The sequence below is a fragment of the Pan paniscus genome, chromosome 13 (genome assembly GCF_029289425.2).
Source record: "Pan paniscus chromosome 13, NHGRI_mPanPan1-v2.0_pri, whole genome shotgun sequence".
In the NCBI taxonomy this organism is placed as follows: Eukaryota; Metazoa; Chordata; class Mammalia; order Primates; family Hominidae; genus Pan; species Pan paniscus.
Window position 1 is genome coordinate 64,450,143 of NC_073262.2, and position 12,273 is coordinate 64,462,415.

Here is a 12,273-nt window from a genome sequence, read left to right on the forward strand (position 1 = left end):
TAACTACAAATTAGTTTTAGCTGTTTCTATCATATGCTAAGTAGAGGAGATCAGGTTAATTACATATATTTTCAATAAATGAAGTTCTTCTAAATAGAAAAAATTCCATCATCTCAATTACGTACAAACTTAACCCAAAGAATAAATAATTTTTGGTCTTGTGAAGAGAATAAATAATGTAGGAAGTTTAAGAAGTTATTAATCAAGAATCCTACGTATATTTTTACTCACCCATTTTCTATTCCCTCATGTCCCATTTCAAATCTGATTTCATTTTTTCCACGTTATTTTTATTTCCTCTTCTGTATCTTTTGAAATTTGAGATATTGTTAGTATTTGTATAATTAAGAAACTTATTTTGCTTAAAATTGCAATGAAATGTAGTGTCATTATTTTAGTAAATTACATGTATACTAATAGTTCTACTACTTTTTAAGTTATATGATAAAACATATCACTAATAAATAATCATTGAGGTTAAAGAACAATCCTGATTAGAGCTGTTACTTTGCTTTTTAAATTAATTATGTAAACACTACAGTTTTCATAACTTATACCTGAAATACAGTATTTTTTCCACTGCTTGTTTTCACTTATCATTGAAGTTCATCTACTCATGTTTTATTTATCTCCCTCCTTATATAAAAAAATCTTGAAGTTTCTCAATTTATTGAATCCATAAGCGTTTCAAATATTATTTTATTATTTCCACTCCGCTTTGATTTGTTGGTTTTACTTGTATCAGGAAACTTCTTTCCATCTTCATTTTGAAATTATTGACTGTTCAAATCTAATTTACCTGTAAATCATTAAACTAACAGACACTTTTGGCTTATGTAGGCCAACTCAGCACTGTCCTAATTAATGATAAGAAGGCTGAACCCTGTGTAGTATTCTGATATTGTAGATTATTACAAACTTACAAAGGGCAACGTTTTATTAATGATGGAGAAGGTAGAACTTGCTAATTGCATTTAAAAATATATGTATCTATCCTCATCCCCTTCTTACAATTGACATTTATGTCTCCTACCAGTCCATAGTATGTAAACTTTGTCAGGAATGGAGAAGGATACTGATATTTGGGAGCATTACAAATGATATGATCTTAGGTTGAAGCAAAGATAGGTACTTGAATACAAACCAAAATATGACCCTTACTTTCATCTAGAAAACAACTTAATTTAAAATTTCAAGTATTTTACAAATAAAAAGGATCTAACAATCATAAATTTGATTTTAAACTCATTTTATTTTATTTAGGTCCATCAATTTATTGGCTCAGCATTTCATCTTCCACCTTAGATATCCCTTCTGGATCATTTTATTTCTTCTTGAAGCGTATACTTAGAAATTTCTTTAACAAGGGTGTCTTGGTTGGAAATTTTCTCAGTTTCTGTTTTATTAAGTGTCTTTCCTCAGCTTTATTGAAGTATAATTGACAAATAAAAACTGTGTATATTCAAGGTGTACAGTGATGATTTGATATACATTGTATAATGATTACCACAATCAAGTTAATCAATACATCCATCAGCATACATAGTTACGTGTGTGTGTTATGTGTGGTGTGAACACTTAAGACCTACTGTCTTAACAAATTTCAAGTAAACAATACAATATTATTAACTATAGTCATCATGCTCCACATTAGGTCCCCAAAACTTATTCATCTTATAACTGAAAGTTTGTACCTTTTGACCAATATCTCCCCATTTCTGCATGCTCCTCAGTCCCTGGCAACCAACCTTCTACCCTCTGCCTATATGATTTTGACTTTTATTTAAGATTCTACATATAGGTGAGATCATATAGTACTTGTTTTTCTGTGTCTGGCTTATTTCGCTTAGCGTAATGTATATCTGTTGATCATTTTTATGTCATCTTTGGAAAAATGTTTACTCAGGTCCTATGCTCATTTTAAAATTAAGTTCTTTAAAAAAAATTTTGCTATTGAGTTGTATTAGTTTCTTATATTTTTTGGATACTAACCCCTTACTCCTTACCAGATACATGGTTTGCAAATATTTTTCCCATCCTATAGGTTGCCTTTTCATTTTGCTGATTGTTTCCTTTGCTGTACAGATTAAATGTCTTTCTTGAATGATAGCTTAGCTAGGCATATACTTCTAGAGTAACAAAAATTTTTCCTAGAGTAACAAAAAAAATACAGATATTATTTTATTGTCTTGTTTCTTCTGTTTTGTTATTTTGTCATTTCTTTGTAGGTGGCTTTTTTCCTGGATGCTTTAAAAATGTCTCATTCTACTGTTTCAAATAATGTGTGTGGGCATGAATTTTCTTTCACTTTTCTTGTTATGATTCCTGAATCTGAGGATTCATGTCCTCTATCAATTCTGGAAAGTTCTTACATATTATTTTAAAATAGTACTCCTTCACTATCCATTCTTACCTTATGCAATTTCAGTTTCTCATGTTAACCTCCATCTCTTTAGTTATTTCTTTTGAATTTTTTATATTTTTGTAATTCTGTGCTATGTTCTGTGTAATTTCTTTAGATCTTTTCCCTGGTTCCCTTATTCTTATATCATCTTTCCAGTTAACTGTTTTGCCCATCCATGGAATTTGCAATTTTAAGAATTATATACAAATACATATATACATATAATTTCTCAAAGTTCTACTTTTTTACATCAGGATTTTCAATCCTGTCCCAGGGTTTGAGAGAAGTTTTCTTTCCAGGCATTGAGATTTTAAGGAGAACCAAATCACTAGCTTGGCAGTTTAGCAGCAAATCTGTCTTGCTCTGGGTCCTGCTCATGTCTTTCTCCCTTTTTCAAATAACTCAGCTCTTGTTTTGATACTTATGACTAAACTATCACTTTCCCCCCTTGTCAGCCCAGCAAAGATTCATTTATCTTTTAAAAATCAGCTCAAGTGTCTTTTTCAGTGGAGCCTTTACTGACATTATCTGAAAAAACTAACAATCTTTATGATTGAGTGTCACTTATTGTATTTCCTTCATAATACCATTGTATTACTGCACTCATATCAAGTCTATAATCTCTCTGAGGATGGAACCGTGTCCTAATGGTTTTTGTGGCCCCAATAGTACATAAGAATATATCAATGGATAAGTGGATAAAGAGAATGTGGTATATATATAACATACATAGGTATGTATCTATACACACGCACCCCACACACACACCACATGCACACACGCAGCCACATTCCTGAGCCATATAAAAGAAAGAAATCCTGCAATATATAAATAATATTAAAAACAATAATAACAAACATTTATTGAAAACCTACTACATGCCAGGCAAATTCATACATTTTACATGTGTTAATAAGTCACTCAAGACAGAGAGATTACATAAAATACACAAAGTCACATAGCTAGAAATTTATTAAAACAAGACTTGCATCTAGATGTTATGTGGCTGCACACACATACAAACTGTTAGTCTCTATATAGCACTGGCTTTCTGATGCCTTCCAGAATGGGAGAATCGGCAACAGAGAGATAGGATACGCTAGAAAGAACGAGGACTTGGGCATCAAACTCAAGGAGTATGTGGCAGATGCTTAGGGAAGGACACAGCAGGACAAATAAATGAAGGCCTGCAAGACAGATGGAGCCTTGTGATAAGGCATTTATGAGCAAATTAACATGAAGAGAGTAAATATGGCATGGACAGGAATATCCTGTCCATGTTCCAATAAGGAAATCTAGTGGCAGTTAATATCAGGTTCTGGGTACGAAATTGGATTCATAGGCAGAATGGAGGCTCCAGAAGGACCCTCAAGAACAAGTCAGGAATCAAATATAGAATTAAAAACAAGCAAACCAGCAGGCAAAAATGCAGGTTTCGCTACCCTTTAAAATACTTTTGACTAATTAAAACTTTTCTTAACTTCTCAGATACCTTTTATCCTTTAACTAGTAGATGTTAGGCCCACTAGGAGAGATAGTATTCCTTAGGTCACAGCAACCGTCAGAATTATAACACTATATGTTGTGATGAACTTAATCCTGAACCAAAAGGAGCTCCAGCATTGGAGGACTTTCACCTCTGAAACTTTGAACCCTGAACCTGACCCTGGGCTATTTCATTTCAACAGACCAGAGCCTCCCTGACCTAACTGTGTGGTCCCTCAACTGGTCTTTCCATTTTGGATTGGTGGAGTTTTCCAAGTAAATTAAACACTATTCCTACATTAGAGGATTTTACCCTCCAATTCTTATTCTCAGTTCTATTTTTTCTTGTATGTATAAAGATGAAACAACACAATTGCTTTGCGTAAATAAATGAAACCTAATTTGGTTGGTTGGTATGCCAACACCCCAATTAGATACTTTAGAAAGGGACTTAAATGCTTCTTTAATAAAAATATGTAAGGAAAGAGAGAGCAATTTATTGGACTAACTTAGAAGAAATATATTTTATATGATTTACTTAATGCAGTAGATGAAACAGATTTAACTTGTATTATCATGAGATGGTATAGTCTATGTCATAGAATAAATATGAGTTTAAAAACCTAATTTCAAAGTAATATTCCAATAAATTTTATGGCACTATAATATATGTGGTGAAATTAAAAGTTAGGTTTGACTTATGCTTAGATTTCAATTCAGTTAGTATTTAAATTCTTGTAACACAGCAGTCTCTGAGCTGATACTCGTTTATATATTGCCCTATTTAAAGCAGTGTGATACAATTAGACCTGAAGCAGTTGAGTCTTTCATATTTGTATTGCACTTTAACTTCCATGGTAATGAACAAATGGAATGACTCTAGGGTAAATAATGGATGCATATGTTGAATTTTAGCATTAAATCTAAATGTTAATTTTCAATTTTCTTAATTTTGTAATTTAACATAAAAGTAATAAGATGAATAAGAAAACTAATAAGTTAAAATCTTGCATCCATTATTTAATGAAACAGTAGTGAAACATTATTAAATCTGAGTGTGAAAGTAATATGGTACGTGAGTTTTACAAGTTTGGAAAATTCATGTTTTAACATAGTGAAATGAGTAAAATCAACCTTTGTTTTCTATGAAGTATTTTAACGTTAATGAGAATTGAAAAGTTTGAAACCTTTGAAAATGAAAAATACTTAAAAAACTAGCTCTTAGGTCATGTTTATAAAATATATGTGTCCATATATTTTTACTGCTTCTTAAATTAATATTAGAAAATGTTTTATTTATATTAATGAAGATACTAACCCATAGATTGAGAGAGACCATACATTCCTTGAGTTATGAGAAAACTTCTTTGAAAGTGTTCCATACTTACATTTTATTAGTTATTCTTTGTCACTTCTTTTCACACATCCAGAAGTTTATTCTTATACCCTCTTTTTTATTTTGGGCAGAAATTAAACTTTTTTGAATTAATCATTCTGTTGAGCAATTTTTTATGATCCAGAGTTTCTTCCCTACCATTTTCTACTCTACCCTTTATTTGGCAATATTTTTTTGAAAGATGTTTCTTACTCAAAGTCATGTACATAGGTTGCCATCTTAATTACATGTCCATTTCCACACAATTTGAAGCCATGGAGTTTTAGTCATTAAAATAAACATGACACATGTGTATAGGTCAGAGTCACAGCAAGAAACACATGGTCACTCAAAAGGGGTGATAAAGAAAGTTTAATGAACGGACTATTTATAAAGGTGTGGGCATATAAGAAGTAAAAAATACGTATAAAGATGTGGGCAGGATAAAGGGAAATCAACTAGGGTTCATGAAATCTTGGAGACCTGCAACAACAGGAATCTAGTACTACCCCTAGGCCTAAAGGAATGAGGTGTGGGAGCAATTAATAAAAATTGGCAAGAGCTATAGCTATAAAGGAGTCATAGGACAAGAGCTTTGGTCTATGAGAGAGGAATGCAGCCACTGCCATACTATGGCCTAACAGGGGCTATGCCTCTCTTCTCCCACGGTCCAACCCTCTGGCATGGTCTCTTCATGGCTGAACTTAACCAGAAGGTGGAAGGCAAAGAATCTGGTGATGTAGTTTATAAAGAGAGAGCATGGGGAAAAGAGTGCTAAGCAGATTTATAAGGGTTAATAGAGGATATATAGTACATCATACTGTCGTAATAGCTAATAAAAAGGCAGAAATGGTGGTTGCTTTTTAAAAATGATATGATAAATAAAGCAGGGAGATACAACCTTATGAAGGGGAATTTGGACCGTCTGGCAGAATGGCAGATTCATCTAATCTTTGACATGGCAATCCCACTTCTAGGAATCTATCTCAAAAAATAAACTGGCAAAAATATAAAGTGATATATGTACAAGGTTATCCATTGCCAATAATTATAATAGTAAAAGAGTGGTGGCTATTCAAATGCCTGTCAATAGGAGACTGGTTGACTGAATTATGGCGCATCCATACCATGGAGTATTATACAGCTATAAAATGAATAAGAAGGATCTCTACATACTGTAAAATAATTTCCAGGATATATTGTTAAGTAAGAAAAGCAAGACACAAGAAAGTGTTTCTAGCATGCTATCTTTTTTTAAAGAAAGGAGAATATATTAACATATAAATATAATTGCTTAGATTATCAAGTGGTAATAGTGGAAGGCTAAATAAAAAGTGAATGAAAATGGAGGTTTATAGGGAGAGGAAAGGAACAGAGTAGAATGACAGGGTTATAAGTAGTTGAAGAAAGAATTCAGAATTGAAAATAAACTGCTTTGTCCTCTATTCATTCTAGAATGCAAAAAGAATTACTAAAAGGCTTACAAAATGGATATAAAATATTTGAATTTTATAGCTCATGGCGTTATTGTTAGTTTTATTTTGTAAAACTGGGAAAAACATATTTTGTTCAGACCATGGGCAAGAGTTACAGTAAATCAGAATAATGTATTTTTTTTAACATATTCATAAAGAGATTAATGATATTCACAAACAATTCCAGAAGAAATAGTTGATATTTTTATGTGAACATTGTAACAATGAAATGCGGTGGCCCATATTAGCTGCTCTTCCATGAGGAAATGCACTGGTTCAGATGTGAAAGTTGAGCTTTTTTTGCTATTGCTCTCTAATATTTGCTTAGTAAAATGTAACAATAAAAAAATTCTTCCGTTCCTAAACTTAGCACAACTGACACTTCTAAAATGGGAAAATGTTAACTTGAAAAGTAATGAATTATAGTTTGTTCATTTGATTAGAAGCCTATGTAAATGGACTTAAGGTGTGATTTCTGTTGGATTAGTTACTGTTACTCTGTTCCAGGGCAATAGTCTTTACCAGTGCTTTTCAACTTGCAAGTGGAAACCTATTAAGTCTTGAAATAAATTTAACAGTTAGTGATGAGTATTTTCAAATGGAGTAGAATACCATAGAGTAGAAAATATTGGGGTGCATTGTTAATAGTAAGTATTGGTTTGTGAAATTTTTGTTTTGTTTACACATATATAAGTATGTGACTATGTTGAGATATAAAATGTATTTCTCACTATGGGTCATGCCCAAAAAAATTTTAAAACACTGTCCTATATTACTTACCGGAATTGATTATCTTATAAATCTTTATCCAATGGGGCTGGGCGTGGTGGCTCACGCCTGTAATCTTAGCACTTTGGGAAGCCAAGATAGGCGGATCACCTGAGGTCAGGAGTTCAAGACCAGGTTGGCCAATGTGGCAAAACCCCGTTTCTACTAAAAATGGAAAAATTAGCCGGGCATGGTGGTGCATGCCTCTAAGCCCAGTTACTCAGGAGGCTGAGGCAGGAGAATTGGTTGAACCCAGGAACCCAGGAGGCAGAGGTTGCAGTGAGCTGAGATCATGCCACTGTACTCCAGCCTGAGTGACAGAGCAAGACTCAAAACAAAACAAAAAAAAGTGTATCCTGATGGTGTACAAGGGTAGATTGTATTAAGGGGCAATGCAATATGTTTATGTGTTTTCTTCCTTACACAGTGCTAAAATTTGCTCCTAAATGAGCAAATACATGTGGAAATTAGGATGCATTAATGTGTTTGATGTTCAATAAATCTAGAGAGTAACTCAGTACAAAATGAAATAAAAATTTATCTTACTATGTGTTTGGGGTAACCAAAAGGCTGGCACCTGGTGCTGTATGTCCCTCTGCATTCCCTTCATCATACCCCATGTTTACTTGCTCTTGGTAACAAGGAGGAAGGGAAATGCTCTATTAAAAAGTTTTGAATAATATTGAAATGATCTTTCAAACTGTAACAAAAGTAGAGGACTTTTAGTACATGTATTAGTATTAATTTGTATCTTGGGATTTTTGTTTGCCTAAAAGAGTATACATTGGATTTTTCTGTGAAGCATCCAGTGACTATTTAAAAGGCATACTGTATATGAAGCTTCAAAATGAGACACTTACATTGAATTACTTTCATATTCTAGCTTCTCATATTTTTCTTTCAAATAAATGTTACAATTCAGTCATTTTTACTTGCAACTTGTATAGGAATTAAATAATCAACGATTTCTTATTTAGATTCTACTGCTTCTTCTGTAAAATTTCACTGTCAGTATCTTTCCAACTATTTAATGGAATTGTGTTTTGGTTGAGGATAGCATAGGTGCCTTATATAAATAAAGAGAAAAATTATTTGTATAAATTAAAAATGGATTCAGGTTCTTGAAATAAAAATTAAATGTTTCACTGCTTAGGGGAAAACATCTTCTGGCCTTTTACACAAAGCTTTCCATTTTGCAGTTGTTTTTAAGAGACTGCCATTGTAAGACAGTGGAATAGTGCTTGTTTTGACCTTTGAACATGGATACATGACTTAGCTTTTGGCATTCTGCCTAACAGCACCTCAGAGGTCAGAGATTCATTCTAATGTGACATATATTTGACTATGTCTTGCAAAAATAAATTTGCTTTGTAAATATATCAATAACAGAGTCTTAATAGGCTTCAACTTGTATTTCTCTGGTTTGGGAAAATTATATATACCCCATTTTTAGTTTTTTTTTCTGTTGCTTTTATTGCTCTAACCAAGTCATTTTAAAAACTACTGAAGAGCAAAGCAATGGCTGTGAATCCTGTTTTATTTTCATTTTTAAAAAATTTTTTCCATTCATACATTTCTTTAACTCTGATTGCAAACACTTAGCCCTGAACTGTCTCAGCATATGTTGACAGAAAGATACAAGACCACAGGCTAAAAAACATATCTTTCCACTATGTATTTTGCTATGTGTGATGCACAGGAGAGCTGACCTCCTTTGTTGAAATGTATCTATAATCCTTTACCTGAAAGTACTGATTTGTAAAACATGGAGGCAAAAATCTTTATCAAGGTTATGTTAAAGAATTAAGAAGCATATATATATATATGTGTGTGTGTGTGTGTTTTATTTATATATGTGTGTGTATATATATACACACATATATATATACACACACATATATATATACACATATATATATATATTCAGGCTTTTTCACAGACATGAGCATTTTAAAACTTTATTTGGTATAAAACATAATGTGTGTTAGTTGTACTTATCCATACTTCAGACACCTGACTATAACTTCTTGTGTTTTAACACTGCTATTTATGCCATCCTCATAAGTAGTTAGGAAAACACTTAACCATATACCTCACACCTCATTTACCAGTTCAGTATCTAACTCCCTGAACTCCTTTCTAAGACAGCAGTAAACTGATCAGAAAAGCTAAGTGGAAACAGATTGTTAATGTCTAAGAATGGTGGAACTTGCTATACTCTACTCTTATGGGGGTTTTAATTGTTTTTAATGTGTTATCCAAAGGAAGCAGAAAATATTGTGATATTTTTCTCTTACAATCCTTTGCCTTGGTCATCTGAAATTAAAACTGGTGGGAATAGTTATCTGTTCTGATTATCCATAAAAAGGTCCTGATAATGTCAACTAAAATATCATTCTTGAAAAGGATTTGGAATTTTTATTCTTCTCAATGTCTCAACTTCTTCATTTACTTGCTCTGTTACCATTGGAAGATGATATCACCTCTCAGTTTGACCCCCAAAACAAGGCCACCTAGTAGAAGGTTCCTCACCTACAATTTTCTTTGTTTGTTCAGAATATCTCTGAATATATAACAACCCTTCCAATCTTCCCCCAAAACCTCAGAAAAAAGGAGTCCCTATCTTTAATGCTAGTAGCTTAGTCCTTAGATCAGAGTCATATTCTTTTTTAGCACCTGGGCTAGGGGGAATTTTTATTTACTTCTTTCCTAGCATCTTAGTCTCTTCTACATTGACACCTTTCCTTTAGCCTTCAGATAGGCAAAGGTCTAACTGATTTGAAAAGAAAACAAATACTCTGATTTTGAAGACTCCCCAATTATAATCATCTATTTTTCTTTCAATTATTCATTCTTGAACTGAGGAAATAGCCACAAGATGTGTTCAGAAACCCACTGGATCCACAGTGAGACAGATTTCAGCCGGAACTTCATTGACTACCTGACATCCATAAGTCCCTACTCTGGCTGGTGAGCCTGAGTGACATTTTCAGTCTGTTCGGAATAGTGTCAGTTCAGAGACAGTGTCCAGTTATTTTCCCCAAAGTCCGATTATTTCCTTTTCCCCAGTGCACACTCATCCTGGTAAAAGATGGTAGGTCTCTTTGGGGAAGGCTGTAAGAAAGACTACAAATTTTTGGCAATGTAGCAAGATCCTTTCTCTAGTGGATCTGGCCTCTCCTTCATTCAAGAGGTTCTGGGTCTGTAAATTGGCTCAAGTACGGACATTGATAGAAAGACCATGACTCTTCTTATGATTCAAGTTAGACTTGTTTACTGACCTAGAACCTGACCTTTTTTCTTCTACAGATCATATAAGAATTTAGTAGACTTCCCATCTATTTCACTTCTAGTGACACCTTGATCAACTAACCAATACCATAGGTCTCTGAATCAGACTATTCTGATTACTGTTTTTACTACTGTTTATATGGTAACTACACCCATCTTTAGTGATTATGTGCTGTCTTTTGGCCCCTGTCCTGCCTGGGATCTAATTATCCGATTCCATTTTAGGATTCCAGTTTGATGACAGCAGTTCCCTTGTAATACCTGACCCACAGAGGAAAGAGACCATAGAGCTCTTCAAGGATGCTAGGGTTCCTATCACAAATTCGTTTCCCATAGTCATGGTGAAAGATGCGTCTTCTGGACCCTCCTGGTATGGGCGAGCAGGCCTTAAATTATAAATCTACTCTAACATTTCAGTTTTCCTAAGCCTTTATATACTTTCCTCTACAGTGTAACAAAGCAGTTCTGGAATTTCAACTTCATTTAGTATAGCCCATTTTTTTGGTTCTTGTTTTAGCCGACTAACCAAACTGTTAGAGCCCTTTCTAACCCCTTGAGTGACGACATTAAATCTAGAATCTCTGCTTAGCGGGCCCGTATCAATAAAGTCAGCCTGAGCCAATGTTATATTCCTTCCATTGTTACCTCAACACCCTTAATATCCATTCCCACATATGTTTCCTGTATTTCTGTCTGTATAAATTGGAAACATCTTGCAGTTATTTGGAATGTAGCTCAACTCCTTGTGGGTCACATTTTGTACCTCACCTTTCAAGGCCTACTGGAACTTAAGTCTAGTCAAAGGTCTAAAAGCAAAGATATGCAGTGGGGGGTAAGCTAATGAGAATCAGCAGTGCTTTGCAAGGCAAGAACTATATCCTCTTTCCTCATTTCTTCATGATAGATCACCTGATTAGTTTTGCTTGATTAGATTTTGACTTTAGCATTTTCCTTATATGTTCCCCTCACAAGGTTACCAATGATCATGTAGTCCAAGTTCAACAACATTGGAAAATAATATTGCATCATTTTTAAAAATGTCTATATGTTGTTTGATATTATTGATTCTTCTTTCATTTCTCTTCTCCTTACTGTAATTCTTCATGTGCGCTATTTATAAGAATTCTCCAAGATTGAGACATTGAAATTTTTTTCCTCCCCCTCTCTCTGTTCTTTCCATGCTCTTAAATTAACAGTAATTTCTTTCTTTTCTGGATTCCCATGACTCTTGTATTCACTACTACATATTATGGCACTCTGTCAAAAGATTTCTTCCTTAATGGAAGAAAGGCAGGTCCCCAATGTCTGATGCTCCAATGTAGTTGCTGGATAGAAGAAAAAAATGTTTTTACATTTTAAATTTAATTTTTTAAAAAATTTCTTTTCAACATACTCTGGCTTTCAAAGAGGAAACAAAAACTTTTTTCTACTAGTCATACACTGGAATAGACAGGAATAGATCTTGGAAGCTTCAT

At 33.5% G+C, this 12,273-nt stretch overlaps 1 protein-coding gene across 6 annotated transcripts in view; it reads left to right on the plus strand.

The window, feature by feature from the left end:
• The window catches only part of SLC4A10 (solute carrier family 4 member 10), a 477,442-nt gene that overhangs the window by 250,246 nt on the left and 214,923 nt on the right, over positions 1–12,273 (plus strand). The window lies entirely within an intron of this gene.